Source organism: Saccoglossus kowalevskii, chromosome 5 (genome assembly GCF_978046115.1).
Source record: "Saccoglossus kowalevskii chromosome 5, keSacKowa6.1, whole genome shotgun sequence".
NCBI classification, from domain to species: domain Eukaryota; kingdom Metazoa; phylum Hemichordata; class Enteropneusta; family Harrimaniidae; genus Saccoglossus; species Saccoglossus kowalevskii.
Window position 1 is genome coordinate 7,279,001 of NC_140645.1, and position 24,649 is coordinate 7,303,649.

The 24,649-nt window shown below is 35.0% G+C and overlaps 2 long non-coding RNA genes across 2 annotated transcripts; one reads left to right on the forward strand and one right to left on the reverse strand.

The window, feature by feature from the left end:
* Positions 1-317: 317 nt before the first annotated feature.
* On the reverse strand, positions 318-2,798 carry LOC146745467 (uncharacterized). The gene is made up of 2 exons (XR_014929477.1): positions 2,743-2,798; positions 318-369 (listed from the first exon to the last, which is right to left on the reverse strand). It is a non-coding gene; the product is annotated as an uncharacterized LOC146745467 (long non-coding RNA).
* A 7,586-nt stretch (positions 2,799-10,384) lies between these two features.
* LOC144354684 (uncharacterized) lies at positions 10,385-11,143 on the forward strand. Its single transcript, XR_013420996.1, has 3 exons — positions 10,385-10,488; positions 10,804-10,918; positions 11,039-11,143. It is a non-coding gene; the product is annotated as an uncharacterized LOC144354684 (long non-coding RNA).
* The last annotated feature ends 13,506 nt before the right edge of the window (positions 11,144-24,649 follow it).

Consider the following 24,649-nt stretch of genomic DNA (forward strand, 5'->3'; position numbering starts at 1 on the left):
CAGAAAATAAGACTTTAATATTCAACATAACTCAGAAAGAGATTATGTGGGTTTGTTATTTTTGAATAATATATATATATATATATATAAAAATCAGAAAATGGTTGAAAATATTTTGTAAACCAGTTAATTCACACAACTCACTCACCTACTTCTTCAAACCTTCCCATATATTTGGTATTTGTTGTGCTAAATCAGCCCGATCAATTAGGTTTAAATATTTCACAAGACGCGTGAAATTGTCACGTTGACTATTAATGATTCCGTGCTCATGAAGCTTAATTATAAAGTCTACGCCAGTCTTTATGTCTTCTCGGTTATTCTTTTTTATGTCGTTTATGATTAACGCTTTCAGATTGTTGAGTTCACCTGTACGAAACATTGCATTTGTTAAACAAAATTAATCACCCTAACTTCTTTCAATAGTACAAATAATTGTAGATTACGTTAATGAAATTAACACTACATAAAATCAATATATTGCTCTTACGTTCGCCTAAATCTTTTCCGACCTCAAGTGCAAACTCCCCGATTGGATTGCGACAGTGATGTCCTAGTTTTGAGGAAGAACAAGTGAAGGAACAAAACTTACGTACTTTGATTGTCTGTTATTCATGCTTCATTGTTTGCCTGTTTTATTGAGTCTAATGCTAATACAAGTTATACTACAATAGCAGCTTTTATTGTTTGCAATTTTATTTCATTAATTGTATTATTCGATTGGATTGCGACAGTGATGTCCTTGTTTTGAGGAAGAACAAGTGAAGGAACAAAACTTACGTACTTTGATTGTCTGTTATTCATGCTTCATTGTTTGCCTGTTTTATTGAGTCTAATGCTAATACAAGTTATACTACAATAGCAGCTTTCATTGTTTGCAATTTTATTTCATTAATTGTATTATTCGATTAGCTGAACATACCGCAACAATGTGGATATGTTTACCTGTATCTGAGGAACTGTCATGTGGTGTAGCTGGTATATTAATTGATGTTCCAGATTGTATAATTCATTATTGTCTTGAAACAAAGTTTAAAAATAAAGCAAAAAAAAGTTTTTTAGATATAAATGGTAGTTACGCTATTCCATGTTTTTACGTATCACTGCATGACATCGAGTTTATAAAGAATAACCGTGCGTAACCGTCGCGTAACCATCAGATTATCCGATGGGGTAACCGTCGCGTAACCGTCAGCGGAATCACTTTGTTTGTCGTTCGATTCGTTCAAAGTAAATCAACGGAAATCTTTGAAAAAAAAACGCCGATTTCGACTCAACGTTTATAGCGCATACTTCTAAATAACCGCTGATTAGATTGGACGGAAGAAACGTAAAAGCAGAAATACACGCCAATTTACGTTGAAATTGAAACGACATGTGTGGCACCAATGTCAGACAAAACCAAGTAAGATTTGTTTTCTCTGAGATGATTGGACTTACAAACATAATTTAGTGGTCATAGGTTTAGCGAAGATGCGGGTTAAACCCAAAAAATATCAAAGGCCACTTTACAAAATGTCAATAGTTCAAGTGTTCAATAGACAAACATACACAATTTAGCCTGAAAAGATAAGGACTGTAGAGGGCGCAAAACTATTTAATCGTGTAAGCCATGACATTGTAAAGCATGAATTGTACGGTGTAACTGGACATGTGTTCGGCGAAGGCGCAATAACAGAAATAATTTTGTAAAAAGGCACTACGAATACGTATGTTATAAATTATTATTATACATCTGTCAACGTAACGCCATATTTATAGCGTGCCGTACATTTGCGGTATTTTACGGGGTATTTCCATCAAAACATATAAGGAAATGTGAACATGGAATGATTATCCGCGTAAGCTGCGCGTCGGTCGATACTCCAGCTGCACTGTCTTCGTGAATACTCTGAGGTAATCACGTAATAATCTCATATTATATGTCGCTATGTTGGCATGTTTATGTAATGTATATTTACAGTCGCTGAACAAGCACTCCGCCACGATCGTATCAATGCGTATTAGTTCCAAACAGCATATACAACACCATCAAACACATGTGCACCTAACACACAAATATATAGTTGATGCACGGACGATGACCATAAATTAGTAAATTATAAATTGATTAGTTTGAAATATATTTCTAGAGTCTTTAAACCAGACCGCGCAAGCAGGTTCATGTGAAAAGTGAATGATAACTATCATGCTAAAGCATTAGCGCCGCAGTACTGGGGTATTTCTGATAAATAAGTTGAACGTAAAACAACGACACACACTGAGTTGCCGGTCAATTTACGCTGAAAGTATAAAACGGGCAACTTAAGTTCAGTGTAAAACGACAGCAAATTTAGGAATTTTCACTGTTTACGTTGAACGTATAAAGCGCACAACTTCGAAATTTACGTTTCAGTTTCGACGGTTACGCGACAGAAATTCGAACGTATATTTATCCAAATGTTTACAACGGTTACGTGATAAAACATGTCGCAATCCGGCAAGCAGTTACGACGGAAATTTTAATTTTAATACAATGCATGTCAAATCATTGACAACTGTCTGAACAGTTTTTAATATAGAAATATTCAATATATAATATTTACAAAAGTCGCTATTTGCACTCCCTTTTGAATTGACATTTTTGGACTACATAACACCAGCTGAAATGTTTTCTTCATCAATGAGTGGTACTTTTTTAGGTGCAATAATAAAACAAGTGTTACATGAAAACAATTTTCAGAAGAAATCTTTACAATTTACCTTTTGCTTCTTCACGAACTCTCAACGCTAGTTCAATGCCATCCTCACTTTTGTCTGGATATGACTGTAACGAAGCTTCTCTGTCAGTTTCATTACACAGAGAATGTTTGTCTGATAAATAAGAAAGATGTAATATTATTTTATGAATACTTGAGAATCACCCATAATCTGAATAACTAACCTATTTCTGACCGACAATTTGTAAGTGAGATTTTATATGCATCTGTTGGGGTAACCGTCGCGTAACCGTCAGCGGAATCACTTCGTTTGTCGTTCGATTCGTTCAACGTAAATCAACGGAAATCTTTGAAAAAAAACGCCGATTTCGACTCAACGTTTATAGCGCATACTTCTAAATAACCGCTGATTAGGTTGGACGGAAGAAACGTAAAAGCAGAAATACACGCCAATTTACGTTGAAACTGAAACGACATGTGTGGCACCAATGTCAGACAAAACCAAGTAAGATTTGTTTTCTCTGAGATGACTGGACTTAAACACATAATTTAGTGGTCATAGGTTTAGCGAAGATGCGGGCTAAACCCCAAAAATATCAAAGGCCACTTTACAAAATGACAATAGTTCAAGTGTTCAATAGACAAACATACACAAGTTAGTATGCAAAGATAAGGATTGTAGAGGGCGCAAAACTATTTAATCGTGTAAGCCATGACATTGTAAAGCATGAATTGTACGGTGTAACTGGACATGTGTTAAGCGAAGGCGCAATGACAGAAATAATTTTGTAAAAAGGCACTACGAATGAGTATGTTATAAATTATTATTATACATCTGTCAACGTAATGCCATATTTAGAGCGTGCCGTAAATTTGCGGTATTTTACGGGGTATTTCCATCATAACATATAAATAAAGAAATGTGAACATGGAATGAATATCCGCGTAAGCTGCGCGTCGGTCGATACTCCAGCTGCACTGTCTTCGTGCATACTCTGAGGTAATCACGTAATAATCTCATATTATATGTCGCTATGTTGGCATGTTTATGTAATGTATTTTTACAGTCGCTGAACAAGCACTCCGCCACGATCGTATCAATGCGTTTTAGTTCCATACAGCATATACAACACCATCAAACATATATGTAACAAACAACAAATATATAGTTGATGCACGGACGATGACCATAAATTAATAAATTATAAATTGATTAGTTTAAAATATATATTTCTAGAGTCTTTAAACCAGGCCACGCAAGCAGGTTCGAATGAAAAGTCAATGATAAATATCATGCTAAAGCATTAGCGCCGCAATATTGGGGTATTTCTGATAAATAAGTTGAACGTAAAACAACGAAAAACACTGAGTTGCCGGTCAATTTACGCTGAAAGTATAAAACGGGCAACTTAAGTTCAGTGTAAAACGACAGCAAATTTAGGAATTTTCACTGTTTACGCTGAACGTATAAAGCGCACAACTTCGAAATTTACGTTTCAGTTACGACGGTTACGCGACGGAAATTCGAACGTATATTTATCCAAATGTTTACAACGGTTACGTGATAAAACATGTTGCAATCCGGCAAGCAGTTACGACGGAAATTTTAATTTTAATACAATGCATGTCAAATCATTGACAACTGTCTGAACAGTTTCTAATATAGAAATATTCAATATAGAATATTTACAAAAGTCGCTATTTGCACTCCCTTTTGAATTGACATTTTTGGACTACATAACACCAGCTGAAATGTTTTCTTCATCAATGAGTGGTACTTTTTTAGGTGCAATAATAAAACAAGTGTTACATGAAAACAATTTTCAGAAGAAATCTTTACAATTTACCTTTTGCTTCTTCACGAACTCTCAACGCTAGTTCAATGCCATCCTCACTTTTGTCTGGATATGACTGTAACGAAGCTTCTCTGTCAGTTTCATTACATACAGAATGTTTGTCTGATAAATAAGAAAGATGAAATATGTCAAAAGGGAAATATTATTTTATGAATACTTGAGAATCACCCATAATCTGAATAACTAACCTATATCCGACGGACAATTTGTATCTGTTGTTGTATCAACGTTTTTATCCGACAATTGTTCACTCATTCTTTTATTGGGACTATTGCATGCTGTGCTGCCCTGATAAATAAATAAATAAATAAATAAATAAATAAATAAATAAATAAATAAATAAATAAATAAATAAATAAATCAATCAATCAATCAATCAATCAATCAATCAAATCAATCAAATCAATCAATCAATCAATCAATCAATCAATCAATCAATCAATCATGTGAATGCCGAAATGTTTAGAGCAGAATCAGCGAACTTCTTTGTGTGAAGTCCGGTCAAATCCTGGTGGCAGCCATTTTCTTTTTAATACCCCGTACCATACTGAAAAATTACGGCACGCTGTAACTTATGGCGTTACGGTGACAGATGTATAATAATACATAACATGTATTTTATTATCAATAACCTGAGTGCACAGATGCTTTGAAAACGCACCACGCCACTTGGAACGTGCTTGAAATGCATGTGTACATACATTTATATTGGTATGAACACCCGACGTGCATCTAATTTACTGTAATCTCTTGATGAATAAGACTGACGGTGTAAATCAAACACAAATAATCTTATTAGCAGAGCCCTCAATCATATTAATGAAAACAAATGTGAAAAGTAATCAAAGTTAATTATATTTGATTCAGTTTTATGGCGTAAAATAACAAAATTACCAGTTTCCTGAAGAAGCACACTAGTAGAATAACAACAACCAAAACAGCAATACTTCCGATTATTTTGCCCAAAAGCGGTATGCTTTTTTCTGAATTAGAATATACGGTTGAATTCGATGTCATATTAGTATATGTGATAACTGCTGGTCCTATTGACAAACGATATAAATTATGTAAATTAATGATACAATGAACATTTCGTTAAACACAAATAGTTTATATGGTTATTTTTTTTTCGTTAGTCAATACAATCACTAGGGTATTACATTCACTCACTTAACGTGACAATAACTTTACTCTTTCTGTGTCCTTTGCTTTCATCTTTGAAAATTAGTAAACACCAGTATTCCCCAGCATCAGATTCGTCAATGTTTTTGATCAATACGGAAGTGCCATTTACGTTATATTTTGTTTCATCCACTACTTTGTGTTTATCATTTATTATATTTTCGCTGATGAAATCTTCGGTTTTACTTTTCACCCATCTCACAGAACTTATATTAACTTTTGGCGAATGACTAGGACACGTTACATACAAATCCCCGCCTTTGTCTCCGAATAGTTCGTTTTCTAAAATGATACAATGTACATGTAAAAGAAATGTGCACTTATTGATACAAGTATAATTTTTAGTTTAACGACGATGATTTATATTGTTATTGAAACCACAATATATGTATACACGTCATGTGTTGAAAAGAGTCTAACTTGCAGTACACAATTTTTGCCACAGAAAAAAAAGTTGAGTTTTATCATTATATGTCAGTATCATGTGAAATAACATCGATGACAAAATGACAAAAACACAGTTAATGAATAATAAAATAATAAATGCTTACCTAATCTTAAATCCACCTTCCCTCGTTTTGTAACTTCCAAGTCATCACTGCTAGCACGAAACAAAGCTGTACAAATGTAGATATATATGTCCGAATGGCGTACATCTTTAATAACTAAGTGCGTTGAATTGATGAAAAAATCGTGACCGTCATACTTTTCACCATTTTTAATGAAATTTCTCTCACCAACAAAATCGTGTGTTTGTCCTCTGCTCCATCGTACGACTACAAGGCCGTGCTTCTCAGGGGCTTCCCATACAGGGCAAAGTAAAGTTGCTGTTCCATTGAGTCTGGTAACGTCATGGTCTACAGACTCTAAAGATTTGATAAAAAATTACCATAAATATATTCATAAGTATACTATCTAACTTTGGCGCCCTTAGCGCTAAACACAGCAATGATTTTCGTCTTGTTATTATTCGCTGTTTGCCTCCCCCGCCTGGATGTTAAAAACATAAACTAAACAATCGCATAGCATTAATGCTGATGCGAATTATATACGATACACTAAATAATAGTAGTTTGTATTAAAACATACTATAATATTGTACAAATATTGTACTTTTGTTTTCAGAGGAAGCTTGCCACCAGTCAATGTAAGTGCGGTATTCTCAATTTTCATAATCGACCACACCACTTGTGCCTTCCGCAAACACAGATTCTGAGCGTTTGTTTAGTACTCGATTAGACCATAAACAAGGCATGAACTACCTTCATGAGAGCCGTATGTGTGCAGTTACGAATTTAATATGAAATGTAATGACCAGAATTTGCGATCAATTGTTATGTTCAGCAGTAGAAATGCTGTTGAGCTCAGCTGAAGCTGCGTTCGATGTTACGTAAAAATGACACACATAAGATAAACACAACCACAGACTACTCTCAATATCAATATAATATCATTTACATTGTAGAATTTAAGCTGTGTACAACATAGATGTTGAATAAATGTTAGCAATGGGAAAAAATCTGTGTTATTTGAAGTTGTTGATCTTGATAACGTACTTAATGTTAGTTTACGAAGGGGATAATGGATATGGTGGCAAATGATGATGAATATCATAGCTGAGCGTTACTCATTGTGTCGTCACAGGAATCGCTGTCCCAGCACAGACATGTGTCTAATGACGCCTTTCTAGCCGAATTTGGCTGAAATAGCGCTTCGCCGCCTCTTTACACTTTGTTTATACACGGAACTTGATAATTTTTTTTCCAATCCAGGTTGCTTTTTAATCACGTATTTTAGTGAGTCAAATATTAATGTCATAAATAATTCAATTTTTGAAACAACAGCAACTAACACACAATAAAGATAATCAAATTTGTGTTTGAAGTTCGAAAGTACTTGCGTAATTTCCGGTTTCGATTTGTTCGAAAATAGAACGTTCTTAAACGCGATAAAATCGCGCGTAGAACGCCTTCCGAACAAGACACTGGCAGTGTAAACTTATTGCAAATTTGCTAAATTTTGGGATCAGTTTGTTCTTACAATATTTCTAAGTTTCATTTATCATTATTTAGTAAACAGGCCTCTCAAACGATTTAATATATCCGTAAAATACGTGCCAATCGACGATTGACTTCGAAACGTTCGAAGTTTCGAACAAACTTACGGCACAACTAGCGCGATATGGGTCAGAACGGTGTAGAAGGCCGCCGACCTGCAGCGTCAGTGGAGCTTACTCAGTATATTCTCCCATAAGCCTTTGCGTGCTACCTTTCGAAAAGAATGCGTGCGGTTGCTCTAATCTATTCGCTGACAAAGGTCAATGTTTTTGTAGTAGATATAGGGACAAACAATGCTCATTTCTAATTTTAGCAACGTAATTACAAGAAAAAGACAAGAGCAACAAAACCGAAATTGCTATATAGCAATAGTAGTACTTTTACACACTTATTGTATTGTATTTATCGGATTCATTAATTATGTTGATGTTTATGGCGGAACACGTACACCGAGTTCACCACTCAGAAGAACAACATGCACTCTATACGAAATAGCAAAGGCCCTCGTATATTGTGCAGCTTGAAATGTCTATTGATTTACAGAGACTAACGTTGTGTTATTGCTGAATAATTTCATTATGTGTACAGTGACGACTAACTAACGACGATTTGCTTACCGCATGTGATAATTTCCACTTCATATATCATCACAGTTAGAAAGAACCATATAGTTCCATCCTGCATATTTACATGTGGCAGTGACCTCGAGTACGTGCTATATCACAAAAGACAAACAGTAAATAAGGAACTAAATAGTAGCGTATCTAAGTGATACATGGACCGTGTGACATATTCTACGAAATCATATATTATTTACTGGAAATCAGCGAGATCTTTACAAAAAGAAACCTGACATCAGTCAGGCGCACATTTTGGTAGGGGATGTACATTATTTTATATGCATGTAAGTAAATATGAAACGAAGCACTAATTTGACACACTGACTGTTTATTGTGTGTTATTAATAGTATGCTCTATTTCAGACTTTGTTTGGGTCACGGTGGTTAACATGGCAACATGTAAAGAGTGCACCAATAATGCAGGTAATGATGTGTGTCGTGTTCGTGTCGTCATAGGTGTATATATCAGTGAAGGGGTGTGATTAGTCACTGGATTTACCAACACTCTTCTATCTAAAAGAAATCGTAATCTACAGGTTATATGTATAACGTGTTTTATTGACTGAATCAGCAAACTAGATGTTTTCTATGGTAAAAAAATATCTACTTCCACTTTAGAATCGCGCCGCATTGGTGACAATACAATAGGACTTGGAATGCATACTGACGCGTATCTGGAGAACGGTCTTAATGTAAGAATTACAATAAATAATCACACTAAATATTTGGAGTTCACTGATCTAAACGGTAAGTATTTTATTGTATATGAAACTTCTGTTATATTTACAATAGCAATTCAACACTAGTATTATAAAATTAATATTTTACAAAATGATAACTAATCTAATTATCAGGGAAAACACTACCATCTGAACCAATCACTGGTACCTCCTACTTGATAAAGTTCATTGAATCCGGAAACAGTGGACACTATAAGTTCAAAGATATGAACAAAATGCTGATTTCGGAGAATTTAATCATAGTTGATGGTAAGAACAAGTGAATCCGGGTCTACTTATTTAGAAGTTTAATGTTCTCAAGTACTTCTGTGTAACAACAGGAAACAAAAACCTATGATTTGGAAATAGCTGTGTTATGAAGTACTAATTAATACTTGCATGCCCACAGAAAGATATTTTGAAAATTATACATTATGCGCATGACAACTCCTACTGTATTTGTACTACTATTTTAGCAGTTCATTAAATTGTAATATTTTCAGGTTCAACTGTATATGGTAGATTTGGACATCCTACAACTATCCATGTAAAATTGAAGCTTCAAGAGGCAAAAGATGTGGCTTTCTCTGAAGTGCTAACTGATGACGTAAAAACATATTTTACGTTGATGCAGAAACATGGAGAGATTAGCTACGACGATGGCGATATTCCATGCACTATATACGAATCTGGTGTCGTACCATCTTTAAGCCAAGGAATAATTTCAATAAATTTTCAACCAGTTGAGTGTGAATATCATGAAACCAAGTATCTTTTAAGAGAAACGTTTAATCAAAGTCACATTATTACAACTATATTCAAAGGCTTGATAATGGGTGAGCGTACCTATAAAGGTATTTACTTATTTCACATAACTATATATTAGGGGCTTACAAGTCATATCCATATCAATTAGTTTAATTTGCCATTCGTTATTTTGCAAGCCTGGTTGTTATACATTTCATTTATTGTATTCAATGTCCATAGATTTACATCCGCCAAGTGTTTTGAATACTGGGGAAACACCAAGAATGGGTTCTGATGTTGATTTATTGTGCCAAACCACCGACATCAATGAAAACTACAAATACGCTTGGTATTTCGAAGGTAGTGAAGTATTGTCTGATGTGAGTATTATTTGTTATTAAAAACAATAACTTTGAATGTATCTTACATAGATTTACTCATTAATTTTAATATTTAAATTCTGTAGGGTCCTCAACTGAGAATTATTAATATAACCGTGGATAATGTCGGTAACTATCAATGTGAGGTAAAAAGCGAATGTGGAATGTCATCATTATCTAATGTGGTGTACTTAAATATTGATGGCGTCATAAGTCAACACACAACGGGTTTGTAATCCTGTACAAATATATTTCGATACACACCCTCAGGCAAAGTAGTAGATGTACTTTTAATCACATTTTGTTTAAACGATTAAACATATATACTTACTGTGTGCCAGTATAGACTAGTTGGGCATATATACATAGTGGAGGTAGATACTAAGTAATACCTCACTAGTGAAGTTAAGTTATGGTACTTTTGCAAACTTATTGCCCAGTCATTAAAAGTGTTGTTGTATTGATCTATAGAAATAATGCTTTGAATAACAATATGTTCTGTCACACAATCAGTGATTGACAGTTTCAAATTCTTTCTGACAGACGCTCCAAGTCAGACAGATAGTGTCATGAGCTGGATACTGGTTGCTTGTATTACTGTTACACTTGTCATCATGTGTGTAATAGTTGGAATACTATGCTGTGTTCGCTACTACAGGTGATTTTCTTCTTTTCTTAGAAAGAGTTTTCTAATTTTAAATAGCTGTAATAGTTTTTTGACTTGACTTATTATTCTGTTTTATAAAGAAATATTAATTTTGTTTTTGTTTCATTGCAGAAATAAACAGAACAAGAACGCCAGAACATATAAATACAGTAAAACTCAAAATAACACTGAGAGGGGAACTCAAGAAATTAAATAAATTTATTGTGTTTACGCTGATTTTATGTTGTTATTCCAGTAAATATGCACAGCTTGTCAGTACAACAGATTATAAATATAAATACTTAAACAATTCACATGTAAATAAAACATACAACTCTTACTTGTTTTCTAAGTGAAAACCTCCTGACTCTTTGATAAATGGTTCTCAGTTGACTAGACTGATAGTCATACATTTTGTAATCTGACTTGGAAAGCTCTTAATGCATAGGTATATTATGTTGTTAGTCACTTGATATTCATGCAACTATAGTTCAGAAGATTGCTATGAATCAATTATTAAGAAATGATTATCAGTTTATAATCTACAATGGTTGTCAGGACAGCGTCTGTTGTTGTTATTATTTGTCCTTTAACACACATGTGATACATTTTCAATAGTTAATAATACTGTACCAAATATTACTAAGTTAAATTCTTGTTTATATATTGACACTCCATTATCCATTATCTAACGCTTTTGTATTAGAATTTGCCGATAAAAAATATTGAAAATATGTGTCGTGTCAATATCATCGATCCCAGAGAAAACACAATTTCATTAGTGTTGTAACAATTTAGGCGTATGCTGAACTGACGATAGAATATCATATATTGTGATTACCATGTTCGATGTTCACGCTTATACCAAATACTAATATTTAGTGAGAATTTTTTCGAATATGTCAATACTACATATATAGAAACATAGTTTTTAGTTGTGAGGCCTTTAAGTAGACAATATGGCGGACTATGTAGTTACAGTGGCACCCAAGCTAACCAAATACATTAACACTTGTCAATAGAAATGGAAATGACTAGATAGCGTACAAAACGTTACTGTCAACAATACCGTCTTCACTTTATGGGTGGCTGTGTCACCTGTTAAAGCTTATTCGCATTGTCTTTAAAATATATGAATATCGAACTTATCTAAGTGACGCATGCTTTTGTTCATGAAAGTGGAATCATTATATAGGTCAGACAATAAATCATTTATATATATATAATTTATTTGTTTTAGTTGGTAGTATTTTTGATGTGCTAATGCCGTATTTTTGTCGAGTGGGATAATCAACACATTTTTTAATAAAAAACGTAGACATTACCATCACAGTGTTTTTATATAGGCACTTGTGTAATTTGGTATGTATTATTGAAACGCTGCAAAAGTACGCGGGCCATAGTGTTAAATTAGACGGTAATTAAATTTGAACATACTTTTTAGTTGTCATGATTCCCCACAAAAGCATTCCCACTCAATTGTATGTAATTGCAGTTTTCGTATACCTAAATTTGTATTGAATTACAATAATCAAAATTTATCTTTCTTTACATATTTCATCAAACATCATTGTAATAGAATCCCTAATAGACTTGGCTCAATCATACGAATGTATAAAATACAACACTCATTTATTCTGTATTATCACATCTCACTGCTGTTACGCATGCTGTGATTGGTTGAGACTCGGTCACATGACATTGAATAAAAATGGATATTACATGGTATATTGACCACCAAGTGGATATTACATGGGTATATCACATGGTTGACGTCACTGAAACTACTGCGCTGTTGCTTTCGGGATGCTTTCAATGTTTAGGAAAGAAATTTAGCCATTCAAAATAGACAGCGAACGTGCCGAAATGATTATTAAGTAAGATACTCCGTTTTGCTGTTCAAAGTATTTTTATAAGAAGCAAAAATGTACGGCGAGGCCGCCACTGAAACGTCGAAAGAGGGATCGCTGCAGCGCGTTCTACGCTGTTCCACGCCGATGTTAGCCGAAAACGCTCTAAGCTGAGAGACTTGTAATAAGAAGGTGTGGTACGTTCGTGAGAAAGTTGTTGCAATTCCTTCCACAATACTCTGAAATTGTTATCTGGCGAGTGGTGAAATAATTTGCGTTTCAGAATTGAGTGATTCACAGTGCTTGAAACACATTTACTAAAAAGAGTATCCGTGGCTGAAAGTATCAGTTACTGTATATTTTTCAGCAAACAATGTATGTATGCTATTGAGTAATGTGTCACTTGTTATAATACATAAAATAAATTATTGCATACTTCAAATATAAGTATTGTTATTTTGTGGGTGAGCGGGTGTGGGAGATGTATGGTAGTGTAATTGTACATGCTGGATGTTTGATCGATGTGATAAAATAAATAAAACATGGTCATTTGAGCAATATCACGATTTGTTGTCTGTCCTCGGACTGTTGCTCATCACCATAATATTAATGATGCTCTTGACTTCGGCTCTGGCATTATCGATATTATATTCATGACCACCATCCCTTGGGCAGGCAACAAGTCGTGATATTACCCTCATTACTGTTATTATTTAACTATCACATGACTGTCATGCATACAAGATACCAACAATTTTGACTGTGTTACCCATCCATCAATCAGTAAGACCACGAATTGGTTAAATAACATGAAAAGATAACTTTAATTATTCGCGAAGAAAAGGGATTAAATATAATCTGTTTACAAATTTAGGATTTTCTGCCTATTAGTGAAACATTAGACTGCTAGCGCAAAACGTACGAAAAAATTGCAGAAAGAGTGATTTCAGAATTGATTTAGCCTCTGAACAGAAAGTTACTTGGATGTACAATATAGTTGCCCCAAATTACACATTTATGTATGACACACCGAGTTCCATATAATATAACGTAGCTTTGAGCAATACCACGCGTAGCTTCCAACAATATAACGTATATATATATCTTCCGTCAATGTAACACGTAGTTCCTCCAAGTGAGACAATACGCTTCTTCCCGTAATGTAGCACGTAGCTCCAAGTGAGACCACACGCTTCTTCCGGTAGGGATTTCAGTCACTTGATTAATGATGACATCGGAATAAGTGGGTGCGTGCAGCTACCCTTTCAAAAAAAAAAAAAAAAAAAAAAAATACGTGAGCAAAACTAAAAGCAAAAAAAAAAAATTATAAGGAATTCTAGCTCTATATCTTATGGTCATTTTCTGAAAATTGCAAACCATTGCGAGTAGCCGTTTTTACAATACGGGAAGATAAAAATTGAAACATTTGAAAAACTTGGCAAGCATCGTGAACGCGAGCCTGACCTCCAAATTTGACCCGTTGTTCTAAATCTAGAGAAGGTTGCTGCGTTTTTCCTGCGTTGGAATGGTTCGTACAATTTGAAAATGCCACAGATATCAAGTAGAAGATGACAGCTATAGAATAAGAGGTGATAGGTGAGAATTGGCCGACAATTGGCAAAACTGCAATAGAAACACAAGTCTAACGGCAATTTTTGTATCGACTTACATCTTCCTGGCATATCTATCACTGATAATTTGAAAAAAATATATTTTAATAGTCAAAAATCTAGGTTTTGTGAGTGTGACATCAATTTAGAGAGTGCGACAAGCCCATTTTAAAAGTGGTACCTCCGTAGCCTCACTTCCATCCCGGTCGTTGTTTACATGGACGCCATTTTCATGTACGAAGAGAATTTTTCACTCGTTCACTTTCATATACGGCAAGATACGTTTATTTTGTTTTTAGCATGTCACATGATTTATTGTTTATTTTGGCATAAAAATGGATCGATCATGCACAGAGATTTAAATTTTTCCGGGCAGCTCCCAGTATTCCATGCATACTTCTTTTCTAAGTTGCCAACAAATAAGCTGTATATTATGCTAAAATGTTATATCATAGATTTGTTTATTCATGTCAATGCTTTTTGTTTCATAAGTAATATTATAGCGTAAAAATAAGCAAAGCTTGGTAGAACGCATAGCCGGTCGATGAGGGCCTTTTCAATGCATTTGTATAGGCTTAAAAACGAAGGCAACATAAAGGAAAATAAAACCTGTTTATCTTTATTGACACTGACAAATGAATTAAAATTAAATTTGAATATGGCCAGTTTCCATGGGAACATATGGTCTAAATGTTGCCCGCTCATGACATTAGATAAACATTGATATAAAGTTCATTTGTTGAAAAATGGATGATTGAGGGAAAAGATATGGCAGTTTAAGTTCAGCTCCAATTAAATATTTAGTGCTTATTCATCCAAAATAGTGCCTTTATCTGTACTATTCAGTAGTGCTTTGTTGTGTCATTCTTTGTACAAAATTAAGAGATGCTAATTGAAGCTACAAAGTACCTTATCTCGAGAACGGTTACCCTGATTTTCATAAAATGAAGTGCATTGTATTGCTCTGGTAGAGAACTGTCCAATGCCACCATATAAACTACTCTATGTTATGTGTATAATTTCCCCCTGAAATCCCTACTTCCGGTAATGTAGCACGTAGCTTCAAGTGAGACCACGCGTATCGTCCAATAATGTGACACCAACTGCTTGATAAAATTCAAGGTGGCACTATGAAGAATAACAGCACCATCAGAAAATCACAATAAATATATCTAACTTACTAATAAGGCTTAAGACTAACAAGTTTCATGTCTTTCTTTGAAACATATTATATATATCGAAATTTTACGGAAATAATTCTCACAATTAAACTCAACATAATCTACAACAAAATTCTACTTACAATGAGTTTGCATTTAGTCCCTTTGTGACGAATCCCAGGTGCACAGCAATTGAGTTGTACGTACACGACAAGACACCTCTGACGTGCTGGCCCTAAATACCCACAATAGCTAATTAAAGCTACTGTCTTTCTTGTACATTTCCTGTCAGAAAATCTGAACACATAGGTTTCAAAGCTGGCCCAGGCTTATACTAGAGATATAGCTACTTCCCTAGCGTTTGGCTTGTCACAAGTCCCCAGCAAGAGGTTGCTTAAGAACAACTTTCTAGGAATGTGTTCTGGGGGGGGGTGCTAACTTGAATTTGTATACAGTGCTCCCCATGAGGGAACAGAAACAAAGAAATTTGCATAATAACAATACAGCTGGGCGACCTGTTCTCAACCTAACCCTTGTCACTTCTTTTATTTAAAACAATACCATCTGAGAGCGTGTGCACTGCAGGTAACGAATACTAGATTATACTGTGACAATGACCGTGTATGTTGTGTTTTCAGTTCTTATGAATTTGAATACATCTATTCCTTCTTTATGGGTTGTATGGTGTTTCACAATTTACTAACAGCAAAGAATACAGTTATCTGTGAAAACTATTGTTCCTCCTCTCTGCTCACAGGTTCAAATGTTTTATAATTTGTATCACAAGTGTGTCATAGAACACTGGTGATGAAAATAGTCGTGATACCACTTTAGCGTTTGTCAAACTAATGTTATTGAACAGTTCATACCAAAGTTCGCGTCAACTATAGAAGAATAGTCATTGAAGAAATTTAAAACTTGCAATAAAAATATCATGTACCACAAACATTTAACAAAATCAAACAAAGGACATTACCATATGTATCTTGGCAACTATTTGGTCATTCTTCTGAGGTGTTCATCTGCAGTGAATCGCAAGGTCATCTTCAACGCCGCATACCTTGTTTACTGACATACAATGTCATCAGCAAAATATTTTACTAAAAAGTACATGTCTTATCATTATTTAAAGCAAAACCTCCGTAAGATATTTATTTATTATTTCTATTCATTTTTTTTAAACTGATTGACAAATATCACCGTACGTTAAATATTAAAACATAGTTTTTTATTAAAATTTCTAGTGTTTTGTTAAAAGTATAGAAAAAAACTATACATGATGATTTGAATATATAATTATAGATGTTCTTCCCGCCCAGGACACACGCCGATACCTGTGCTGCTACATTATGTAATGCACATGCTCAGCGTAGTCACCAAGGGTGGTTACCGTGAATGAAAGTAAGAGTATTATTATTATTTCCGATAAGAACTGCCTGATGTTTACAATACAGGGTTCTCCACGGTTTGAAAATTAAACAGGGCGCGCCAAACTGAAGATGAAGTGGGTGTGGTAGTGGCAATGATTAGTGTAAATGTTTGCATTTTGAATTTAGACATGACGTCTCACGTGAGTCCATGTCCCATGGTTTCACTGAAGCGGTGAGTTGACAGCTGGATAAATGAACCTTTGCTGGCAGACATAGAGTCAACCAGCCCCGGGCCATGGATGTTTGTTATAAGGCATGGTATACACTTAAAAAGTTGAAGTGCACGCACTTGGTCATGCATACCCTGTGGTTTATAATCTCTACAACATGTCAATATACACGTAGTACATTTTTCAGAGTGAATGCTATACTTTGAAATCCCAGTTTCTATTTTTTACTCTTCACATACACCTTTTTAATTGTAACCATTTTAATTTTATTTGCTATATACCTAGAAAGCTTGAATCTATGGGCGGTGCTGGTGCGCTCTACCGTTCTCCTAGGAATTGGCCACTTGACCCTTGTTTTCACTGTGGTCGTACAAACGTGATAATTAACTGCCATTAGTGACTACGTCGAGTGGTCATTTCTCTCTGCTCATTTAATACCGGCAGTATTTGATCACAGTTATATTGCCTCTTTCAACCGAACGACGTATCACCATGACAACTAAACGATACAAAACAAATTTTTAATATTGCTTGTTAATCATATGTTCATTGCACTCATTTGACCATCGTGTTTGCACATCATTCACGTGATACACATCTGAGAAAGAATTTTCTATCACCCTCTGAATTTGTTACGTCTAGCATTTGTTTTTATGCTTGGTATTACTCTGCCGATGTCAGCGTAAACAATAATATTATTAATTATAAATATTATACAAGTATTGTAAAGCCTTACATAGGTATAAATTGAAATTAAAACTGTTCCGGATTTTCGAAAACACTTCATTATAAGTGTAACGCGGATTTCAGGCATAAATAGGGAATGTCAGCAATAATATATTCTAGATCCAGGATTGTGTTTACGTAAAACTTTTATTAATTTACTATATTATTTTATTGAGTTGCACGACTGAATTGCAAACCGTCGAACAGGAAAAGGGATACATAAAAGGTTCACATGAAATGAAGACAAAAACAAAAATAAACATTGACAATACAATGTTTAAAGGAGTTATCATAATACAAGTGCGCGTTATCATAACAATCACTGATAACGTCAGTTCACGAATAAGTTTATTACATAGAAAATTGCACTGTGCCGAATATTATATCACGAATTTGTAGTAACTGAAATAGTTTCGAATAACTGGTACTAAAGCTAGGAAAAGAGTATCTCAAACCGAATAAATTCAATCTCGAAGAAAGTATGATTTCGATATTTCCAATGATAATGTAGCTGCGATGGCGTCATGACTTAAGAACAACGATTAAATAATGAAAATTGAAAGAAGATAATTACAATCTATTCTTAAAAAACATAACATACAAATACTGAAAGACTCAATTACACATATAAAGCATTTTTTGATAGGCCATAGTATAACAATAATCTGAGTTGCACGCCGTCGAGCAGGAAGAGGCGCGAAGAGGGCATTTCACTGACCACGTGACTCGGGGTCAATCACCTTCGGCCGCATAGCGTTGCAGGCAAATCGAAATGTGGACAGAGGTAGACTACTCTTTACGCCATGATTGCAGAGAACATTATTCTGGCCCATATAATTGCAATCAATATGACTATTAATTAAATGTGCGCTCATCTGGTTTACTAACGAAAATAGAAAGAAATATGAGGAATAAGTAATAGATTAACTAAAACACCACTGACAAATTAAATTTATTTTTAGTAAACACTAACACACAATTCTTCAACTATTAAACAATTCATGTTAAATAATTGAAGTTTCGTGTAATGTAGCATGGAATTCATAATAAGAAAATTTATAAATAACATAAACAATCGTGAATTCCAAGATTAGATGACATTTTTTGAAAACGATTTAACTTTTGAGTACGGATATGTGATTTTTTTTACATTCTAAATGTAGGTATTGAATACACTTTTCTGCACATGTATAGGCGCCAGCTACTGCCTTGTTAATTCTTTATTTAGAACATAATCAACACACATTGATATATGTTAAGAGTTGCCTGAAAACAAAACTGTTAGGAACCCTTTAATCCGCTAGTTTGTTCACCAGAATCTCATTATCAAGCTCGTTAACAAATTCATTTCTTTTAACTTAATAAGGGATTTACTATATTTTCATATTTTGTTTCTATTTATATAAGTATACTTAGTAAACATTATTTTCAGTGCTGTAACAGCTTCAATAACCTATTCGTTTGAAACGCTGTCTGAATGGATGCCATGTTATTCAATATAATACGTACACATGTATTGCTTCAACTTTGCGACTTGTAATTCATCGAAATGTTTACGATTGTGTGTATAGGCTGAATATCTAATTGCAAACAGATAATTTAGTCCGCCGCTATGTCAGTGTCGACATGCGTTTCTTTTTGTTACATCACATAACATCACATCCCATCAAGTAACAATGCCATCAAACTTAATTTTTAATTGGACAACATATACCCCTTCACAGTGATTGAGAAGTATCGTTGCTAAAGACGCTGTCGTGAAAGACATGGTCAGACATGTAGATATAATATTGATTTTTTTAATGAGAGTAAAATGTATGTAGTTTTATGTCATGACTCCATAATTTGGCAAATGTGTATATCGATGTGGAAAAATCATTACCCACTGACTTAGCAAGTTTCCTCCTAGAGTGTCGGTATCTTATTGGCTAACGGCGAGGAACCAACAATTGTCATATTCAGGATTTATTTTTCTGCGTTCGTAGAGTTTTATAATAAAGTCTTCACCCACATATATTTCTGACTGCACTTGTTTTAGAAGATGTCCAAGACACGCCGCCTTCAGTCGCTTCAGTTCACCTGTAAATCAGTTAAATATTATCAAATCAATATATCGATTATACGACAATAATACAATTTTCAACATCTTAGAATTTGTTATAATGTGAGCCCGGTTAAACTTGTATTTGTTGGGAATGTTCATGCATGTTTTGCTCTGTTAAGTAATTAAGTTGGCGATTACCATTTGATAATTCATCACCAACTTTCAACGCAAAATGTCCGATGCATTTGACATTTTTTCCAGTAGATGGTATTGATGAAACGTCGACTTCGAATTTGTTTTCCGAATTACCCAATTGCTTATTTTCATCAGCTAAGTAAAGAAGAAAAAATAATTGATTTCAAATTTATTTGAAGTATTTCGGAACTATAACATTTGTTAAAGTAACTGTTCATACTAGAGTGTTCCTATTGTGTTCAGAGCAACATAAGTAACACATGCCCTCTGAAATTATAATGTTTCATGAATTGATTTATATCTTTTAACTTATATCAATATTACCTGATATAACACACACTTTACGATTATAATTTATGATTACATATGTGCATCTGAATATGTAGCATGACGTTGTTCATAAGTTAATAATAACTACACATTAACTACTAACAATCTTTAGATAACACTTTGCAAAATCAATTTTTGTCATTGTTTTGTTTAATAAAATAAATAAATAAATGAATGAATGAATGAATGCTAATTAGCTTCACACATCGCTGCACTGAGCTCCTCAAAATAGCTGAAAATTCACCTCTTTGGGAGTTAAGTTTACCTTTTTGCTTATCTACGTTGTTTCATTAATACTTTGTGCATACGGTCATTACTTTTCTATTCAGTTTATGCATAAATCTGCCGTGTTTTTGGTTGATTTTACTATACGTTGTCTAGGGGTTTTGCCGCTCCCATGGCAAACCCACGAGGTGGTAACCCGTTTTCGGGTCTTACTCGCAAGCACGGTATTAAGTGCGAATCTGTTGACGGTGTAGGAATTGAGACTTATGTACAGGCAATATCCTCTATTGTTGGGGCAAAAAGTATTGTAGCTGCCTCTCGTGTCAATCGCAGTGTTATTGTTTTTGTTGATTGTGTTACCTCAGTCGAACTGGTTTGCGCTGAGGGTCTTTCTATTGGGTCGTCTTTTATTTTTGTTGAACCTTTAGTTAAACCTTCTACTAAAGTTATACTTTCTGGTGTACCACCTTACGTTCCGAACTCTTTATTGGAAAGGGAACTATCTAATTATGGTCGAGTGGTGTCGAGTATTCGTTACGTTCTTTTGGGCTGCAGAAATCCTGATTTAAGGCATGTCAAATCGTTCCGTCGACAGGTGTACATGATATGTGACGAGAATTCGCTTGACGGGGTTTTTAATATCACACACGATCAGCGCACCATCCGAATTTACCTATCGACGGACGAAATCGTGTGCCATAAATGCCATAAAAAGGGGCATACCCAGCGTAATTGCCGTGAAAACGTTGAAACGGCCCAAGCAGAGAACACACTTGACACATCTACACATACCCCTACAACCGACATTATGACTAGCACTGCCGTTAATGACACAATAACTGAGACCACTGAAAATAATGAAAACCCAACTGAAAATGATGTTGAAACAGATAGTATTTTAATAACTGATAATGTTGATAACAATAATATGGAAACTGACGTGGCTGGCGTGTGTGATGACGACTCAACTGCGATTGGACCCAGCACAGATGCTATTCAACTTGATGCCACGCGTACAGGTCTTTGTAATGTTAATGAGATTGTCAGCAATGAAATAACTACAATAACAGATCGTTCACCAAATAACGATGAGGAGATGGTACGAACTCTTCCCTCAACAACTACGCCTCCCCCGGGGCATCCTCTTCTTCCGTCGATGCTTCGTTCATCGATCCGTTTGATTCAAAGCATCAACAACCCACTTTTCCATTTGATGATATGGAGGATCTGGAGTCATGTGCATCGGACTTTTCGGATATATCTAGCCTACTACAGGACGAAGATTCAAGCGAAACATCAAAGTCTCTTCTGGCGCATGATAAAATACAAAAATTCGTGGATGACTCTTACAATTCTAAACATTTGATCGCTCTAGCCAATAGTTTTTGTCCGGACCTGTGCGTACTTGTACGCTCTCTAAATCATTTCCGGAAAAATAACGACTTCCCTCCAAAGGAAAAAATTCGCATAAGGCGTTTGACTTGTAGAATCGCGTCAAGTATCGGCATCTCTAGAATGCCCAGAATTACGAACAAACGCAGCGATAAATTATTAGACGCAAAACGAGGTATTTGCGCTACTGCTGGTAGTAAAATACCTAAGTTGAATTAAACTACTAACCACTAATAATGATTAAAGTTATTAATAAATCAAATAGTTGCGCCTATGTTTTTGTCTATGCACTTGTTCTGTTTCTTGTATCCTTACTCATGGCGAGCTTCCCAGGAATGACTTGGAATTTACATGGTTGTCGTGATTCTTTCAAGAGATATCAAGTGTTTGAATTTATTAAACAAAACCACTTCACTGATTTTTGTTTCCTCCAGGAAACGCATTCCGTACCTTCTGATGAATAAGGTGGCAAGTGGTTTGGAAAGCACCTATGTATTTTTCACATGAAAGTTCACGTTCTGCTGGTGTTGCCATACTTGTTAAACCAAATAGAAATTTTAAAATTTTAAATCTAAATAATGTCGTTCCTGGGCGTCTTTTGCACATACATGCCGTGGTTGATAGCGTTCCGGTGCATTTAATTAATGTGTATGCTCCAACAGACGGGTTTGAACGTCTTGAATTCTTTAAAGTTTTAAAAACGTTTTTGAACAGCTTAAATAATGATCCACTTGTCATTGGGGGCGACTTCAATTGTACCCTATGCCCTGAAAACAATAGAGCTGAAAGCTCTGAACCACACTTTAACAGCAAACTTTCTCTCCAATATTTTACGTCGGTTTAAACTTGTTGATGCATGGCGCCAGTGCAACACATTAGCCAAACAGTTTATTTGGAGAAGAAATGAATGCAAATCACGTATAGACACATTCTATGTATCCAAATCTATTGCGTCTAGAATTAAAAGTAGTTCTATCTGTCCACATTATAATTTCTCTGACCATTGCCTTGTTACACTTTGTCTTTCAATAAAGTCTATAAGAAATCATAACCTTGTATGGTGTTTTAATTCTAGTCTTCTTGACGATCAAGTTTTCTGTGAAATAATTAATGATTACTGGCTCACATGGCGTAAAAAGGGGGCGCATTTCAATAACATCCAGCTGTGGTGGGATATTGGAAAACTGAAGATTAAAGATCTCACTAAACAGTACACTTTCAAGTTAAGTAATAATTACAAACAAACTAAAAATGTATTACAACATGACATCAATATTATTGAACAGCAAATGCAATCCAATCATGATCTCGTCAACCAGCTCAATGAAAAGACAGCTCTACTTGAAAATGTAGTACAGTCCGAAACAAGGGGGCAGCGATACGCTCCAGGCACAAAGTACTTAATGAAAATGATGCTCCAACTTCGTTCTTTTTTAACTTTGAAAAACAGAGGGGCAGTAAAAAAATCATGTCGCAACTACAAAGGCATGATGGTACAATCGTTGATGCACCACATGAGATGCAACAACTAACTAGAGATTATTTTTACTCTCACTTGTTTTCACCGGACCCTGTGTCTATGGATTGTCAACACAAACTACTTTCTAATCTTCCTCAACTTGAGGATGATTTAAAAGAGAAGTGCGACATGGATCTCAGTATTGAAGAGCTTACTGCGTCTGTAAAATCAATTTCTTCAGGTACATCTCCAGGTATCGATGGCCTTCCTGGCGAATTTTACAAACATTTTTGGCCAACCTTGGGTCCTGACCTACATGAAGTCTTTCTAGCCTCGATCAAGGATGGAGAGCTCCCGCTTTCATGAAGACGAGCTATCATCACTCTGCTACCTAAAAATGGAAATAATAATTTGTTAAAAAATTGGCGTCCAGTCAGTCTATTATGCTCTGATTATAAAATATTGACCAAGGCTCTATCCTTCAGACTCAAGGCAGTGCTCAGTAATATAATTCACATTGATCAGAGTTACTGTATACCTGGTCGTCAGATATTTGACAACATTAACTTGGTACGTGACGTCATCACGTATGCAAATGATAACAACACAGCTCTTGGTATCGTATCTTTAGATCAAGAAAAAGCGTTTGACCGTGTACACCACGATTATCTGATTAACACTCTCAAAGCATTTGGATTTGGTGATAAATTCACTAAATATATCAAACTTTTGTACTCAGGAACCCAATCTCTTGTTCGAGTGAACAGCAATCTTACTGCCCCTCTGCCATTCGCCCGCGGCATACGTCAAGGCTGTTCACTCTCTGGTCAGCTGTATTCTATTTGTATTGAGCCGATGCTACACAAAGTACGACCTGAGAGTGGTATGCAGGGCATTCAAGTATGTGATTCAACGAGGGAAAAAACCCCATCTCACTGCGTATGCTGATGACGTCAGTTTCTTTTTAACAATAACACCGATTTCTATAGATTGCAAGAATGGTTGACCATATATGAACAAGCCAGCAATTCACGGATCAACTACGCAAAGTCCCAGGGATTATGGGGGGGACAATGGAAAACAAGAACTGATATGCCTTTGAATATCAACTGGAACAACGTGGGTCTTAAAGTTCTTGGCACATTTCTTGGG